The sequence below is a fragment of the Pinus tabuliformis genome, chromosome 5_1 (assembly GCF_031772625.1).
Source record: "Pinus tabuliformis cultivar Carrire ecotype Pingquan chromosome 5_1, CPIR1, whole genome shotgun sequence".
NCBI classification, from domain to species: Eukaryota; Viridiplantae; Streptophyta; class Pinopsida; order Pinales; family Pinaceae; genus Pinus; species Pinus tabuliformis.
This window is the reverse complement of record NC_142305.1, coordinates 630,229,399-630,248,347: the sequence shown is the minus strand read 5'-3', so window position 1 is coordinate 630,248,347 and position 18,949 is coordinate 630,229,399. Positions and strand designations below refer to the sequence as shown.

Sequence of the window (18,949 nt, the reverse complement as noted above, 5' to 3'; positions counted from 1 at the left end):
AAAGCCAAGGAGGATACTTTCCGGAAAGAAGGAATGACATGACGGATGAAAGTGATGGATGGCTGAACCCTACATTTGAAGAAATTGGTGACATTGAAGTCTTGGATCATCAGTCAACTAGAACACCCTATAAAGTGCTGATGATAGAGTCCCTGTTTAAGAGGGAGCTCTGGAAGGTTCCTATGAGTAAAGGAACTCGAGTAAGTTTTTGAGTAAAGAGAAACTTGAAACTCATCTCGGGTTAAGAGGGAGAGTTAGACACGCCATTCTTCTCTTCAGGTTGGAAGAAAGAATGGAGGATTGTGTAATCATCTGGCATCTGACACTCTTTGAGGATGTGGTAGGGCATCCAAGACAAGAGTGGGAAAGAGGATCGATATTCTTGAGGGCTGGGAACCCAAGATGAGAATAGTCCTGGTAGGGCATACTCAGAGAACACCTGGGTGGGTATGACCCTAAGAGAGACAATGATGATGCGTGTCTGTCAGTCATTGGTCTTGCTAAGATTGTGTGCTCTGATCTAAGTAAGAGATAGCACTGTTAGTAAAGGCCTTGCTATATGAAACAATGTTGGTTGAAATGATGCTATAACAAATGGATTGCAAATCCGATTCTTCTTATGAGAAATTCTTCAGATTGAGAATGACCAAGTACCATTATGAATACCTTCCTAGTTAAGAGGGAGTGTTGAAGAAAGTGTAACTAGGTTTGGTCTTCATAATGACATGATCTTTGTAAATGATGTAATAAATTATTTTTGTATATCTTGCTACATGGGTTTCATGAGCAAGAAGTGTCATTAGGTAAAAGACTTCTTCTTGATGTCTTTAGGATTTATTAATAAAGTCAGAGTGTCAAGTCATGTATGAAGGAGCTCTTTAAGAGCCTATGTAAAATGTATTCAAGTCAAAGCAACCCTCCAAGACCAAGAATAATCCTCCATTGGCATGCTCAAGAAGTATACAAGCAAATCAATTCAAAACCCATCAAGTCGGCTTCAATATCGAATTAAATATATAAATGGCAGTCATGTTGGCTTGGTTAAAATGACATGTCGGTTCATGAACTCACGTCGGCCTAAATAGGAGCAATAACCACTATAAGTACCTGTTTAGGGTATTCGCAAATGGTAGATCATAACTCACAATTTCTCTCTGAAATTTCGGATGGTTAAAGAAGCATATTTGCATTACAGGAAGGAGATAGTTTAGGGGTTCGGATGAAGAAGTATCTCCATGCTATTCGGATGGGTATAAGGTCTAAGGTTCGCATAAAAGGAGGACAAAACAATAGTGATTACAGTAAGTAATCACAACATCAAAAACCCTCGCAGATCCCTAAGATCTCTACTCTTTCAGAAGGTATCACAGGAGTATAATCTCGGCATGATTGTGATCTTGGAGCATATCACAATAAGAAGATTCGAATCTGTCTCCTAGTAGCCTCGACATATATACGTATCTCAGTGATCTCACAATAGCACACTACCTCGGCATACTAAGACGTAGTCATAGTGTCAAGGGTTACAAGTAGTAATGACAATGATTATAACACTCTCGACACGATGAGAAGCAGTAACCAACATAGTCTTGGCTTAGATGGAAGGTAAGATCACAATCTCGGTGGATCTACTTCACAAGAAATCAATGTATATAAAGAACTTCAGAACTCTTACTGTCCTCACTATCTCGGCTTAATGGAGATCATAATGATCCTAAAGTTGATATCACAGTCTCTTCATAATAAGAAGGAGCAATACCATGGTCTCAGGATAATTAGGAGAAGCAGTGACAAGGAAGATCAGTCCCATAATAATGGGAAAGAATGGCAAGGATCATCACTGTTTCAACATGATGATGATGAATAGTGGCACTCGTACAATCATGAACCTATCTCAGTTATGGTCCCGGTCTTGTAGATCATGATCTCAATGAAGACAAGAGATTTGAGTGATATGGTGAAGAAGCAACAGTGAAGATCTCAGTGATGCAGTAGTAATAGCTTCAATGGTGCAGCAATCATGATGATCTCAGTGGTGACAGAGAAGAGGATTGATGGCTTGGTCTTAGAGAGGTAGAATGTGTCAAGGGTCATGGTCTTGGTATTCGTTAACTGGGATCTATATAAGAAGAATTCTTGTGCGGGTTTTCCTCTCCAAGAGGGAGAGGTTTTGGCCTTGGCATAACGCCAAACATCTTGTGTTCTTGTCTCTTTGTTTTTTATAGCAGTTTGATGAAGCAAACACACACTAATAATGTAAAGAAGATCAAGCTAAGATAAAATATTAAAAACACTTCACAAATTGTTATCATGTTAAGAAGAATCACTGTAATTCTGAATGCCCTAGATTCTTCAACAAAACAAAGTAATAGATCTCATACAAATACAAGTTAGTTTCAATATGAAAATAAAATGATTCTCCTTCGTGTCTTAGGCTTGAAACCCTTGCTTGATCCCTGATCTTCTTCCTCCTTGTATGCGCACTAGAGGCTCCGATTTCCTTGCCCAATCCCTTAGGAAATAGCCTCCTATTTCCTAGCGCAACTCGAGTTTCTATTAAATAGGGAATTTCCCTATTTCTATGCGCACTCCAAGAGGAAATTGCTCTCCACAATAACTCGCACAAGAAAACTCCTTGGCACCTTTCTTCACAAGCTCACACAAAAAATTATGATCCAATTGTGTGCCTTCGATCTCCTTATAAGCTCTTCGATTAGGCTATTGTTAGTGAGTTTCTAAATTAGGAAGTCGAACTAGAGCTTTTCTAGTTAACAAAAGTCAACACAACTAGTTAATTGGATTCTCCTAAAATTGAGGAGGCTAACTCCACTTGAGCTTTTTGTTCCCAATTTAACTCACACTAGAGCACAAATAACTTGATCTGCCACAAATTCGCTCTAGTCAAACTTCTTCTTGAACTCGTCCATTTCACTGGAACTCGTGCATGGTTAAGAAGATCACTAAATTGATTCCTTGAATTAAGGCACAAATCAAGGAATCCATTCCTACACTACTTTTCAACACTCCCTCTTAGTGAGGAAGGGATTCTGTACAAGTCCCAACTTATCTTGGCGATGAACAAAATTGCTTCTTGTCAATGCCTTGGTGAAGATGTCTATTGTCTGCTCCCCTGTTGGAATATACGGTAGCTTCACCAACCCCTTTTGCATGCAATCTCCAAGATGATGATACTGGATCTCGATATGCTTTGAGCGATCATGAAACACTGGGTTCTCAGAGAGCTTAATGCAACTACAATTATCACAATGTATCATGGTAGGCTCCATCCTCTGTCTGAAAAGTCCCACTAACAACTTCCAAATCCAAATAGACTCGCAAGCTACCTAACTAGCAACCATGTACTTGGCCTCTGCTGAACTGAGTGCAACTGATCTCTGCTCCCATGTACCAAGAAACAACTACTGACCCAATGTTGAAGATGCCACCTGAAGTACTCTTCTTGTCTGTGGACCTCCCTGCCCAATCTACATTTGTGAAGCCCTCAAGCTTCATTCCATCAACTTGTCTGTACCACAATCCATAGTCCGCTATGCCTCTGAGGTATCTCAACACATGTTTTGCGGCAACCCAATGCTCTCTGGTCAGTTCAACCATGAACTCACTTAGTTGGTTGACTACAAAACAAATATCAGGTCGTGTGTTGACCAAGTACATCAACGACCCAATGAGTTGCCTGTATACTGTAGGATCCACTTGCTCTCCTCTGCTAGCATCCACCTTGTGACTAAAGGTGTGGCCATGGGCCTGCAATCCTGCACATGAAATCACCGAAGAATCTCTGTTGTGTACTTGCTTTGCCCCACGAAGATCTCACCATCACCCTACCAAACCTCCAAGCCAAGGAAATAGTGCATAAGCCCCATATCTTTCATCTCAAACTCCCTTGCAAGGTGCTCCTTACAATCTTGGATCAAGCTCTCATCTGTAGTCAGTATAAGATTGCCAACATAGAGAACTAGAATGAGCGGAAGCCATCCAACCATAATGTAGTACAAGTTGGCATTTGCCTCACTCTTAATGAAGCCCAGTCCTCGAATGTAGCTGTCAATCTGAGTGTACCAAGATCTCATAGCCTGCTTGAGCCCATAAAGAGCTCTCTTAAGCCTGCACACATGTGTGTCTCTGCTGATCTACTGAATTGCTTGAACCTGTCAAGCTGCTCTATATAGATCTCATCCTCAACAACTCCACCGAGGAAGGCTGTCTTCATGTCCTTCTAGTGGATCTTCCACCCCATCTATGCTACAAGTTCCAGAATAGTCTTGATGGATGAATATCGTGCTATTGGGGCATAGGTCTCCTCATAGTCTATGCCCTCAATCTGTTAGAAGCCCTTGGCTACAAACCTGGGCTTGAACTTCTCCACACTCTCATCTGCTCCATGCTTCAACTTGTACACCCATCTGGATCCAATTACTAATTTCCCTTCATGTCATGGAACAATCTCCATACATGATTCTTCATGATAGAGGAATACTCCTCCACCATGGCAGCCTGCCAAATTTGCTGAGAAGCTGGCTCCTTATAAGAAGGTGGCTTAATGTCCACCAACTTTGTCATAAGTGCCATATAACCAATGTACCTCTGTGACTACTTACTCTGTCTAAACGTGGTGCTAGGAGCCTCGACCTGCTGTTGAGCCTCCTGAATCAACCTCTCAGCCCACTTGGCCTCCTTCCTCCCTGTGGTGGGTGGCTCTGGTGGATCTGTTTGCTCTTAGCCTGGTTCTCCTCCTTGTCCTACTGTGCTACCCTCTTGCCACTAGATTGTGGTTGTGGTTGACTTTGAGGTGCTGGCTGTAACTCCTGTTTGGGAGCAGGTAGCTCCTCCTTAGGTACTGCTAATTGCTCATGCTCGAATGACTCTTAGAGCCTGATCCTCTTGGAATCTCACATCATGCCTAAGAACTATCTTGTTGAGTCCTAGAATATACAACCTTGTAAGCCTGAGATGTTTCACTGTATCCCTCGAAAATTCCCTTTTCTGCTATGAGATCCAACATCTTCCTACTATCCTTGGACACATGATAGTAGAACTTTGTGCCAAAGATCCAGAAGTGTGAAACATTGGGCTTTTTTCCTGTGAAAGCCTCCTTTGGTGTGACTTGTCCAAGCACCTTAGGTGGACTCCTGTTTTGCAGAAATACAACAGTGTTGCATGCTTCTGCCCACAAGAACCTAGGCAAATCCTAATCATGCAACATAGCCCTAATTGCTCCAACAATGCTCATGTTCTTCCTCTTTGCCACCCCATTTTGCTGAGGGTTATGAGGTGCTATCAACTCTCTCCTAATACCTTCCTTTGCACAAAACTCCTTGAAGGCATTGGAGATATATTCTCCACCATTGTCACTTCTCACTGCCTTGATTTTCTTCCTGGTCTGCTTCTCTACCAAGGCCTTAAACTCCATGAACTTGTCTAAAACCTCATTTTTATTTTTCATAAAATAAATCCAAGTTTTTCGAGAGAAATCATTAATGAAAGCAACATAATACCCGTGTCTCATTAATGGTGGAGAAGAAAAGGGCCTGCACACATCTGAATGCACCAACTCCAAAATCCCTTTGGCTTTGCTATCTTGACCATGGAAAGAAGACTTGGCATACTTGCCAAGCATGCATCCCTTGCACACTCCACTCTTGTCAAGGCCTCCTGTTGGTAATCTTGTGGCAATCTGTTGAGGAATCTTTAGCGACCCATGCGCCTATGCCAAAGTTCACCTATCTGCACATCTTGCCTTGCTACCCAAGGCTGCATCTATCTCTACCTACAACTTGTAGAGATTCTTCACCCTCACACCTATCTGCTTCACTGCTCCTGAAGCTAGATGCTTGAGGTAAGCCTTACCTCTGTTGAAGATGACATCATACCCTTTGTCCTCAAGGACAACTACTAAAACTAGGTTCTTCTTCAGCCCTGGAACATGGAGAACATCTTTGAGGTGTAGAGTATTACCTGACTCCCTCTCAAAGCTTACAATACCAACTCCCTTGGTAGCATACTTTCCATTATCTCCAAGCTCGATATTCACCTGCATATCCTTCTCATCCAGCTCGCTGAAATACTCCCTGTTCCTAGTCATATGGAAAGAGGCTCCTAAATCAATATACCATGTACTGCTCCCTACCAAGCTTGCCATTCAAGCTATTAATGAGAAATCCTTCTCAAACTGAGAGGCAAACTCATCTACCTCAGTTGATGCAAGTACATGTTCCTTATTTGATCCCTTCTTCTCCCAGTTAGGACACTTAGAAGCATAGCGTCCAAAAACATGGCAATGGATGCATTTGATCTTACTTAGATCACTCTTCTTCTTGTCACCCTTTTGACTGTTCTTGCTCTTCCCTTTGCCTTTCTTACCTTTGACTTTACTTGCAAGAGCAAGATTCTCCTCCTCTTTCTCAACCATGGAACCCTTGCCATTGCTACTAGAAGTCTCAACTAGTTGAGCCTTAGCTCCTCCTGAATGAGGTCACTCCATAAACATTCCCAATCCGACATCTGCCCTCGTCTAGTAATACTTTGAACAAAGGTATGCCAATCTTTGGTAAACCCATTCAGAGCCACACACACTAGCTTTGTGTCCATGGGCTTTTCTCCAACAACTGCTAGCTCATCAAAGACTTTCCTTTATTCTGGTAAGACAGGTAGTTACACTCTCACCCCTCTACATTTTGATTGTCCTCAGCTTCTCTTTGAGGACCATCTTCCGGTTATTGGAGGAGTTCCGATAGAGCTTGAATAAGGCATCCCACATCTCCGTAGCTGTATCTTTAATTGCAACATGAGGGACTACTTGATCTCGAAGTCCATCCAGGATCATCCTCTTGGCCTTGGCCATCTGTCTTTGGAAGAGCCTCAACTCGTTTGGATCTGAAGGTTCTGCAACACCTTTCTCAGTGAATTCCTTTAGCCCAAACTTGTCCAACAAGAACAATATCTGGACCTTCCAAACGCCAAATTATGAAGAACCATCCAGTGCTGCTCTCGTAATCCTAATCGTGTGTGAGTTGTCATCTTTGAAGACCACGTGCTGATTGATTTTTGTTCATAGCTCTGATACCATGTAGAAAATCCACGAAATTCTGGTATGCTAATATGAATAATCTGAAAATGATTTCCTTTTCATATAATCACAAAATTTCTCTACTAGAAGTAGCAGAATAAGAACATAAAATAAAGCACAATTCACACAATAGAACATAACAAATTTTCTAGGGAACCCAATTGGGAAAACCCTCGCTTGCTTCAGAATTTTATTGAGGAAAACTGAGCAATAGGTCCCATACAAATACAAGCTAGTTTCAATGTGAAGATACAATGATTCTCCTTCCTGTCCTAGGCCTGAAACCCTTGCTTGATCCCTGATCTTCTTCCTCCTTGTATGCGCACTAAAGGTTCTGATTTCCTTTCCCAATCCCTTATGAAATAGCCTCCTATTTCCTAGTGGAACCCAAGCTCCTATTAAATAGGGAATTTCCCTATTTCTATGTGTACTCCGAGAGTAATTGCTCTCCACAATAACTTGCACAAGAAAACTCCTTGGCACCTCTCTTCACAAGCTCACACAAAAATTATGGTACAATCGTATGCCTTAGATCTCCCTACAAGCTCTTCGATTAGACTATTATTAGTGAGTTTCTAAATTAGGAAGTCGAACTGGAGCTTTTGTAGTTAACAAAAGTCAACACAACTAGTTATTTGGATCCTCCTAAAATTTAGGAAGCTAACTCCACTTGAGCTTTCAATTCCCAATTTAACTCACACTAGAAGACAGATAACTTGATCCTCCACAAATTCACACTAGTCAAACTGCTTCTTTAACTCGTCCATAGCACTGGAACTCGTGCATGATTAAGAAGATCACTAAATCAATTCTTTGAATTAAGGCACAAATTGACGAATCCATTCCTACACTACTTTTCAACAATCAATTCATCATTAACAATGATTCATAACCTACTTGGGCTCTCGTCTTGGGATAATGGCCAAGTGAGAAAATACAAGAATACAAATGCCTTGGATTTGATCCAACAAATTTGCATTGGATCAGTGCTTGATCTTTCCCACAAATCTAGATCTCCAACCTTTCTGCACTCCCTCAGACCCAACAAACTGCTCACTAAGATGCCTCTTTTTATCTTTACATTGAGCCTTGCTTTTATAACTTTACATTGAGCTAAATCCCTAACCCTAACCCTAATATCAAAGTGATTAATGACCAAGATCTTGAGATCAATGATTAAGATTACAACAAAATCATTAAAGTAAATTACTTTACTTTTCTTAAGATTCCGCTCAATGAACCAACATACTAATATGTGCTTTTTCATAAGTTAGACTTAGGCTAAGTTACATTAGCAACTTGCTCACACTTGAGTAAGTGTTCTAAGGAGAATGTGGATGACTTCTGCACGCCTAGACACATGGCTTGTGCAAAAGTACTTGCCCGAGCTACAAAAATCAATGGTTTCCAAAAACAATTCACTTGATTTTGCGCTAATTTGATTGATGAGATCCACAATTTTGGATTTAATGCCTAATTAGAGGCTAATTATAAATACATGTGACTTCTATAAGTGTCTAAGATTAGAATTTTTTTAAAAGAGAATTTCATTCTCATTTTGCCCCACATGGTAGCAAGGGTGATTTGAGAATAGCTTGAGCAACAACATACAAGAAGAGGGGATCCAGAGTATTTGGATGTTACAACAAACAATTAGAGTTTCATTGGTGCTTTGAGTAGCTACAACCATTTTTTTCCTCTTTTGTGGTGTTTTGGGTAGCTACAACTATACTTCTTTATGGTTGTGGTCTTTATGGGCAATTGCAACCATCATTGGGTGTTGTTTGTTTTTTGGGAAGCTTCAACTACCACCATATGTATGTATGTATGTATGCATATATGTATATTTATATATTTGTGGTGTATTGGGCAGCTACAACCATCGTTTTTTGTTGTTTTGTAGTATTTTTGGGTAGCTACAACCATCATTGAGTGTTGTTTTGTGGTGTTTTCAGGCAGCTATAGCTACAACATGCGTTTTGTGGTGAGCAACAAGCTTTTTTGAAATTTTTTGCTAGTTATCTAGTGTTTTCTTAGGGTTTATGTTTCTATTATTTTATTTTATTGATTTTTTGGGCCTTTCAAGGAACACATCCCAAGGAAATCCTTAGGGAACTTTCCCTCATTTCGAGGATGATACCTAGGGTATATTGATCGATTGTAGTTTTGGCAACCTAATCCAATAAGGACATCCACAAAAGCAACCAACTCAAGGGCTTGACCTTGTGACCTACTGGTTGTAATTCACAACACTTAACCATTCGAGCTAACCCACTGGGGTTATTGTTCATTTTATTTATTTTAGATTTATCTTTTTAATTTTTATTTTTCTATTTGTAATGGCTTCCAACCAAGGTACTTCTTCTCTAGTGCCCAAGGCCAACAATATGGTTGTCTACTATTTTCTTTGGAGGCATGTTATAAAGATTACAAGAATTCTTGGTGGTGGTTCATGGGAATGGTGGTGCAATTTGTGTAATAACTTGTATAAAGGCTCTTACCCAAGGCTGGTATGTGGATCCAAAATCCTAACTTTGGACATCTCTTTTGCTGCATTGAATCTTGAGGAACCTGGAAGCGGAATTGGAAATACTTCTTCTTCTCCACATTCCACTGCTAGACATGCACCTCGTTCTATTTTTCATGATGAATATGAAGATAAGGATGATGACTATTAGGTTTTACCAGCGTCACTCATGTTTTATTTATATATTCACTATTCACAATTCAATACATGTGGCATTGTACCTGTGATTGCAAAATCTATCACCATAGTGCAAAGCCTCACTAAAAATTAGATTAAGAGCAACAATGGGATTAGTCACCATTGTCACCTTGGCAACTTTTTTCTTGCCATCTTGTGGTTGGATGCAATCCCCACAAGGGAGGTTTCCCCAATAGATCTTAGGGACTAAGTAGCCCAAGTAATTTAGGCTAAATCCCCCTAAGGATTCTCCCAGAAAAATCACCTAAAGATAAATATTCAAAGATTAGGGTTTCTTTGAGTACATAGGATGTCCAATGACTTGATTTGGAGGTCAAGCATTGCTTGAAAAGTGGTTTGGGCTCTCCCAATGGTTAGCATGAAGTGGACAACTTCCTTCCTTGATGGAGAAGTGATGTCTGGAATCATATTTTTAGGCTTCTCTTACTTGATCTTGACTTGATTTAACCTTGGAATATCTTGGAGACCTCAACAACCTCCATAATTGCCTCATCGTTTCTCAAACATGACTTGTACAACCTCCAACGACTAGAAAAAGGTGGACGACACTTTTGCTTTTGGTCCATTTCTTGCTTTTTGTGTGATTGTTTACTTGGGTTTGCTTGAAAATGAGTATTTTACAATCTATGAAGCGTTCCTCGCTTGCCTTGACCTCTACCTTGCTCTTCACACATGCCATGTTGCCATAAATGACCTCACGACTGCCCCAAAGATGAAATTTGACCCCTTTAGAAGATACCCTAAAGCTGAAAAAGGCACTTTTAGGAGGGTGTTTGGAGTGCTTTGACTTGCAACTTATTTCTTTTGACTTGGAGGTTGCAAAAAAACCTTCCTTTACCCTAGAGGATGTGGGATGTTGCCTTGGGGAGTGCAAATGCATCGTGAAGTATGAGACTACTAAGAAGAATCATGGCAATGGCCAAAGAATTGTGCATACATAAGGAGATGGTCCATGTGGGGAACAAAGAGGTGCATCGGGATAAAGGGAAAATGAAGGGAAAAGTATAATAAGCGATCACCTTTATAGGGCTAAAGAACAAGTGCTCCCATAAATCATTAGTCCTAGTAGGTCCACCTCCATGATGCACACGTATCACGCCAGGACACAAAGGTGCTCATCAAAGTAGGGAGTTCTTGCCCAACAGGGGGATGTCAACAATGCCCTAAAATCAAGCACCATGAAGATTATGTTGAAAAGATTGGCCATGACCGTCTACCATCTATAATCTAGAAGACACTTTTACAAAAGACACCCACATGGATCTAGAGCTATTATTTGCACACATTTGGGCTTACAAATGGCGTGGTCAAAAGTACTGGAGTACCCCTACTGAAAGAGGGGTAACATGACCAATAAATCTAATGAACTAAACTGAGGAAAGGAGCATCAAAATGACACTACCAAGTCATTTTGTAACAATGTCACCTTCATTCTTGGTTGGCCAAGAGTTAGGTAAACAACGGGGATAACATGAAGTAACATGTACAACAACATGGTTCCCTCCCAGATCTGCAATTGGTGCATAGAAAACCCCTGGGTGTCATCCTACAGAGTGTTGAAGAATGTAACTAGGTTCAGTTTTTATAAATGTATTTAAATCACAATATAATTTATTTGTCAAAAGAAAGAAAATGAAATTTTATTATTATTAAAATCGACTTATTAAAGGATGGGTTTCATGCTCGGGTAAATTGTCTTCAGGTCAAATCCTCCATTGTAGGTTTCTGGGGTTTGTGTCAAGTGTCCTTGTCCATGTCATAATGTAAAGAACCTTTCTGGGGAATTATTTTTTAAGAAAGAAATTTATTTTCTATTAAAAAAGTCTTCTAGGCCTCCTCCACCAAGTCAGCCTCAAATTGGACAAGTCGGCGTAAATCTGCGCAGCATAATCACTATATAAAGGCAGCAACTCGACCTCATTTGTCACACACACTCAACTAGTTCGATCTGCAGTTACTGGGGCAAGAAAAAATGTGAATTTCAAGGAACAAGGAGAAGAAGGATAACAAAGGAGAAGGAGGACTCTCTCAAGCACAAAAGTCAAGATTCTCTCTCTTTCTCCCACACATGTGAAGCTGTGCAGCTGCTGCAAGGGGGCTGAAATTTTGCAGTTATTGAGGCCGAAATTTTGCTGCGGAGGGTCGAAATTCTGCAACTGGGAAGTTGAATTGCTGGATTGTTGTTGGGTTGAAATTGCTAGATAAGAAGATACTACTATATCATATTGGAACGCTGTCTTGGTGGAGGAGGAAGGTTTATTGGTCTAGGTTCTTGGTCCATCTCAATCTGAATTACTGAAGGAAGAGTTCTTGACTGGGTTTTCCCCTATATAGGGGTTTTAGCCTTGGTTGTCTGCCTACATCTGGTGTCCTTGGTCTTCATATTTTGCCTTTGGTAATTACTTGATGAAAAAAGATAAAAGAAGAACATAAGAAAGTTAATAAGAACATAAGAATATCACAAGTAATTATCAACATAAGAAAATATTTCTGCCTTTCTGATTTTTTAACATGGTATTAGAGCTAAGGTGAAAGAAGAAAGAAAAATGCAGATCAAAGATCTATTAAGGAAAAGGAGATCAAAGGAAAGCAATTAAGGAAAAATGATCATATAAAGAGGCAAGCCTACTATCTACAGGAACCATGACAAACTCAATGAAGGGAGAGAACAAATTAGAAGGGGCCTCCAACTACAGGGCTTGGAAAAAGAGAATAAGCCTCATTCTCGAGAAGAACAAAGTTTTAGGTCTTGTTTAAGGAAGAGTCAAGAAGCCTACTGAGGAATCAAATGATGTAGAGAAAGCAAAGTTTAGAGAAATTGAAATTGTGGCCATGAATCTAATAGTGGATGGAGTTAAGGATAACCTAATTCTATACATATCCAACATAAACTTCGCTCAAGAAATGTATGAGGCTCTCTCCAAGTTATTCACAATAAAAAACATTGGTCAAATAGCAAGCCTCAAGAATGAGTTAAGATGACAAATGATGACACTGTTTCATCATACTTTATAGGAATATCTAGAACCAGGGATGAACTCCAAGAAATAGATGAAGTTGTCCCAAAAAAAGAGCCCGTAATTACTGCTCTTCTGGGACTACCTAAACCTTGGAGTGCCTTTGCATCAGGACTCAACAGTTGGAAGGATATGCCAACATTTGAACAAATGTGGAATGCCTGTAGTCAAGAAGAAGCTAAAATATTGATAATAAACAACAAGAAGGAGGATGAAGAAGAAAACAACTCCAATGCCTATTCTTCTCATCACAAGAAGGGAACCTTCAAGAAGTTCAAAGGACTGAAGAAGAGAATGGACTATCCAAAGTCGAATATTACAATTGCCACAAGATGGGCCATTACAAAAGCCATTGTCCAGAAAATCCATGAAATAAAAAGAGAGAAAGGGAACATGCGAATGTTGCAGATAAAGATCCTCTCAAGAGAAACAAGACCGAAGAATCAAAAGTCAAGGACTTATACTACTAAGTCCTCTCTCTCTCTCACATAGCCCTCTTAGTCTTTTAATTTTTGGAATTGTTTTCCTTTATTAAGAAAAGTCTTTCGGTAGAAATCACATAAGAGGTATTTTTGGCTAACGCATTTCGAACCAACAAGTGTGGTTCATCATCAGGACCAGATGAAGAGGCAGACCATGGCAAAGGCTTAAATAGAAAGCAATGTAAAGACCATAATTTCAAGTAATGGCTATAGTTGAACATAGTTTTCCTTTATGTTTTGATTTCTAGAGTTTATATATCTAACATGTCTTGTTAAAACATTTTTGAATTATTTTTATGAGTTTTAGGTATCCCTCAAAGATTGGATTAAGAGAGAGCCTTCACCATTTTACCAAAAGATAAGTATCTTGTTTCATCCTTTCATATTTAGTTTCCTCAGATTAAGGTTTGTTTGTATTGTAAACTAATAACCTTTTTTATATTTTTCCTAGTTAGGAAAGCTTGTTGAATGCTCAAGGTTATGAAGAAGACTTCAAAGGACAAACTTGAAACATGGAAGAAGTTCTACTGCAAAGAAAGCTTTTCAAGATTGTTGTTCTACAAGGTTTGTTAAGAAACAACTCAAAGGTATGCCTTAGACTATAAACTTGTTATAAAGTTCTCTCCATATAAAAAGTACGATCATTCTTCTTTGAAAAATTTACTTTTTATTACTAACATCGTTATGTCTATGGTTTGAATCATAAGAGATTCTTGTTTGGGTGATTAATCATTAGATTGAATCTACCCTCATATTTTGATAATTCTTATGGAACCCTAAAAAGGTTCTTTATAAAACCCTAACTTAAGGGTGTGTCAATATTGATTATGATATCCTAGTCTATCTAGGATTGGTGATGAAGTCTAGAAATCCTATTCTTAGAATTTTGGTATTGTAATGATAGAAACTCCGATTCTTTAGGGTTTGTTCTTAATGTCTAAGCTATTATTGAAACCCTAGATCTTTAGGGTTTGTTGTTAATGTCTAAGCTATTATTGAAACCCTAGATCTTTAGGGTTTGTTGTTAATGTCTAAGCTATTATTGAAACCCTAGATCTCTAGGGTTTGATAATTTAGGGTATATAAGCAAAATCCATTGCAATAGTCATAGTAAGATCATAGGAATGAAACCCTAGGAGTGTGTTCGTCTATCTGATAAAAACCCTAGGTTTGTCAAAATTGTTATGTATCTACCTTTGATGTATTAATGTTTGTGTCTTAGATATTATTTTAGTATGCTTGTATATGATTATGAAATCCTAGATATGTATATATGCTAACCTAATTGTTGATACTAATAGTTTGTATATTCTAGGGTTTGTAACAAAGCCCTAGTAGAAGTTTGATATTTTAAGATATGATGATATTGTTTCCAATGTGATTTGGGGCTCAATAGAGTCTAACATATAAAATTGTTGAACCCTTAGATGCATTATAGAATTTTTATTTGTTTTATGTCTCTAAGATGGAATTGAGGGCTAGTAATGGATCATAATAGAATCTGTCGTATATCTCTGAAATAATGATGAGGCCCTAGATAGAATGAGATTGATTTCTTGATCAAGTTGCTTTATGTTGTAGTCTAGGGTTTGTAACAAACCCGAGCCAAAGGGTGAAGTTTAGAAGTATGTGTCTCTTATGCACCTAACTAGATTTAGGTATTTGATGTCTAAACTCTGAATGCTTTGATGCTTCCATTATAAGAATCTGACATAATTAACCTCATGCTTCTATATGTATTTGGTTGAACTTGCTATTACAGTTTTGCAGGTACATAATCTTCAAGATGTTGGAGATATTCGTAATTGAAAAGTATTGATGAGCATGATGAAGGAAGCTATAAGATAACCTTGATGAAGTTGTGAAAGTTTGAAGCTTCTCCGATGTTATAGAAGAAGAAAATTGTTGATCTCCCTAAGTTAGGAGGGAGCATGGTTAGAAGAAAAGACTACATCTCCCCAGTTGAGAGGGAGGGCATATTATGATAGTCATGATGGATACCTTGTAGAAGAAATCAGAGAATGAATAGATCGGCAATGTATTGAGGATGTCTTGATGCTGCTGAAGAAATGAAAGAAGAAAAGCTTCCGAATAGTTGAATATGAATAACTAAGTGACATCAAGATGATTGAGAACCTTGAAGGTTTGTGTTTACTTGTATATGTATATTTGAAAGTTTATTGCTCATTGGGGTTTGCGTTTGAACAGGTAAATATCTCCATAAAGAAGGATGAACACTTTGGAAACATGCTTATGGATATATCTAGTTTATTAGGGAGAGTTGAAGCATCTAATGACAGATGCTTGGGAGGACATATGGCTGGCCTATGTGTGCTTGATGTCCTGATCCCGAAGAGGGAGGGTGGCGTTGGTCATAGAGCTCTAACCTTGGATACACACCTAGATCCCTAGGTTAATGCTTAACAAGTTAGTCTGATGGTACCTAGACTCGCTGGAAGCTTGAGTCCATCTTAGTCCCACTCAGATAGATAAACCTGGTCAGGTATCTAGCCCGAGGCACTAAGTGTGCCAAAACTCTTCGTAGTTCATTTTGGAGATCTTCCATGTACCTCTGTGTAGTTGTAATTATGAATACCTCCCTAGTTAAGAGGGAGTGTTGAAGAATGTAACTAGGTTCGGTTTTCATAAATGTATTTAAATCACAATATAATGTATTTGTCAAAAGAAAGAAATTGAAATTTTATTATTATCAAAATTGACTTTTTAAAGCATGGGTTTCATGCTTGGGTCAATTGGTATTAGGTCAAAACTTCCATTGTAGGCTTCTAGGGTTTGTGTCAAGTGTCCTTGTGCATGTCATAATGTAAAGAACCCTTCTTGGGAATTATTTGTCAAGAAAGAAATTTATTTTCTATTAAAATAAGTCTTCTCGGCCTCAAACAGGACAAGTCGGCCTCAAATTGGACAAGTCGGCCTAAATCTGGGCAGCATAATCACTATATAAAGGGCAACAACTTGACCTCATTTGTCACACACACTCAACTAATTCGATTTGCAGTTACTGGGGCAAGAAAAGGTGCGAATTTCAAGGAACAAGGAGAAGAAGGATAGCGAAGGAGAAGGAGGACTCTCACAAGCACAAAAGTCAAGATTCTCTTCCTTTTTCCCACATGCGTGAAGTTGTGCAGCTGCTGCAAGGGTGTCGAAATTTTGCTACTGGGGGTCGAAATTCTGCAACTGGGAAGTCGAATTGCTGGATTGTGTTGGGTTGAGGCTGCTGGATAAGAAGAGACTACTATATCATATTGGAAGGCTGACTTGGTGGAGTAGGAAGGTCTATTGGTAGGGGTTTTAGCCCTGGCTGTCCGCCTACATCTGGTGTCCCTGGTCTTCATATTTTTCTTTTGGTAATTGCTTGATGAAACAAAGATAAAAGAAGAACATAAGAAAGTTAATAAGAACATAAGAATATCACAAGTAATTATCAACATAAGAAAATCATTTTGAATTTTTGTTTTTCTAACACAAAGTGTCATGAATTGGTTCTCGGACACACCATATAACATATCTTGTAATAGAAAAAGAAGCTTATTTCATTGGGGGGGGGGGGGTATGTTGTGTACCTGACTACTATCATTATGAAGTATTCAACTTTATGTATACGAGCTATTTTGTGTGTATGCTTATGATTTGTAAACTAGTATTTGTAGAACAACCACTTTTATATAAAAGGGCATAATGACTCTTATTAGTGATTTAAGCTTTAAGCTAAGATTTTTGCCTCACTAATGGTATATGTAGGGGTTTGGCCCCTCTTGTTTCTATCTAATAGCATTTTACTTTAAACAATCAACTTGTTCATTAAAGTTTATTGGATACGTCTTCCTCCATTACTTGAATTTGTAGGTACGATCTACCTTTGGGTGTCTAGGTGCTCCCATTCCTTTCCTTGATTTTAGCTCTTTATTTCTATTATTTGTTTTGGTTATTTCCATAGTTGGAATAGTAATGCCATTTCAGGTATTGGAATGTTGCAAGAGAGATGTCATTTGGGGGGATTTGAACCTTGGTGGGGGGAATAGGATTATCCACTCTTTACCAACCATCTGCACCAACCACCCATGTGCTTTTTGATGATAATACAATGTTGAAAACTTATCACTCCAGGAATTGAACCTAGGACATGCCCTGAGATGATGAGTTGCTCTACCATTGGGCTATTTGCACATTCATGGTGGGCACTTGCAATGATTTGAGCTAATTTCTATTTTCAAAAGTTACTTGATACTCAGTGAGAAAAAAAATGTGATTGTCAAGGATACAATGCAACAAGGCAGCATTATCTTGTTCATTTGTGAAGTCTTTAGTTTGCGAGTGGCAATTGATGTAAGAATTGTATCATGGTTAATATCAAAATCCTTTTACCCACCCCTACTCCCTGTGAAAAAAATAGGGAAAAAAGGGAAAAAAATGGGAGAAGAAAAGTGAAAAAAATTACATATAGTCTTGTTGATGTGCCACAGCAAAGATCTAACAAAGAATTTGCTATTTCCAACACCCACACTGTAGCTACAATTTGACATACATCTAGCCAACATCACTCTAATGACATATTTTTTAATTAATTTTGTATGATTTTAAGTATCAATATACTTTTAATCTACCCTAAAAAAAGCATATTTCCTTGCTGATGTGGCATATCAAAGGCCTGGAAAACAACTTGCAATCATACAATATTTTTGAGGCAATTAATATTATGAATTAAACAAGAAATTATTATAATTAAAGATTTAAAGCTAGAATATCACAATGTCTTTCAATAAATGTAAACTCCACAAGTAGTTAAATCGTATAAATACCTTGGCTTGACTTTTGCAAATTTCAAACAGGACCATTGTGTCGAGAAAAAATGATTGGTGTTTGATGCCTATTTTGTAAAGGAAAATCACAGTTTTGTAGAGCTTTAGGTATTGACAACTTTTCAAAAGTATGTAGTAGTTGAGTGGTGTGATTCCTCTAGTCAATGTAAGAGACCACTTGTATAAGTAGATAATATGTTGGCCAGGAATGGGGTCTACGTGAGAAATGCAATTAGTATACATAGGGGATTATATTAGTCATTTCTATGTATTGGGGTTGTTGCAAAATATTCTCCTATTTCTTTTGAGTTGCTGTGCAACTCATCGTCATCATTATACTTTGGAGCTGTGCTATATACTTGGCACAATCAATATCGATTGTGCTATTACTGATAATTAGGAACATTACAACTGGTATCTGAACATTTTGGCTTTACACTACTGCTGATGCGTTGTGAGAAGGAGAATGAAAGCGAAAATGCCTCTGAATTGTACATTCTGTTTCTTTGGTTGTGAAGGTTCGGTCACTCAAACTAATTATCAAAATACCCGTTCTGCTAGGCTCCATGAAAATATTTGTTGTGCTGTTTTTGTATACATTTCTAGTAAATTTGGTACAAATATAACTTGTTCATTAACTCCATTTGAATTAAGTCTCCACTGCTATAGGAAAATCTATACATTTTGCAGCATTTCATGCCATAAAAATGTTCAGACCATTTTTGGAGTTTTGTCTCAAAGAAATCATCTTGTTATTCGGATTAACTATGATGAAATTTATTTGTTTGCATCTTAAAAATTGCATTCAATAGTTAAAG

General features: G+C 38.5%; 1 protein-coding gene across 2 annotated transcripts in view; it reads left to right on the top strand.

Moving 5' to 3' along the window:
* The window catches only part of LOC149166529 (magnesium transporter MRS2-3-like), a 175,727-nt gene that overhangs the window by 18,097 nt on the left and 138,681 nt on the right, over positions 1–18,949 (top strand). The window lies entirely within an intron of this gene.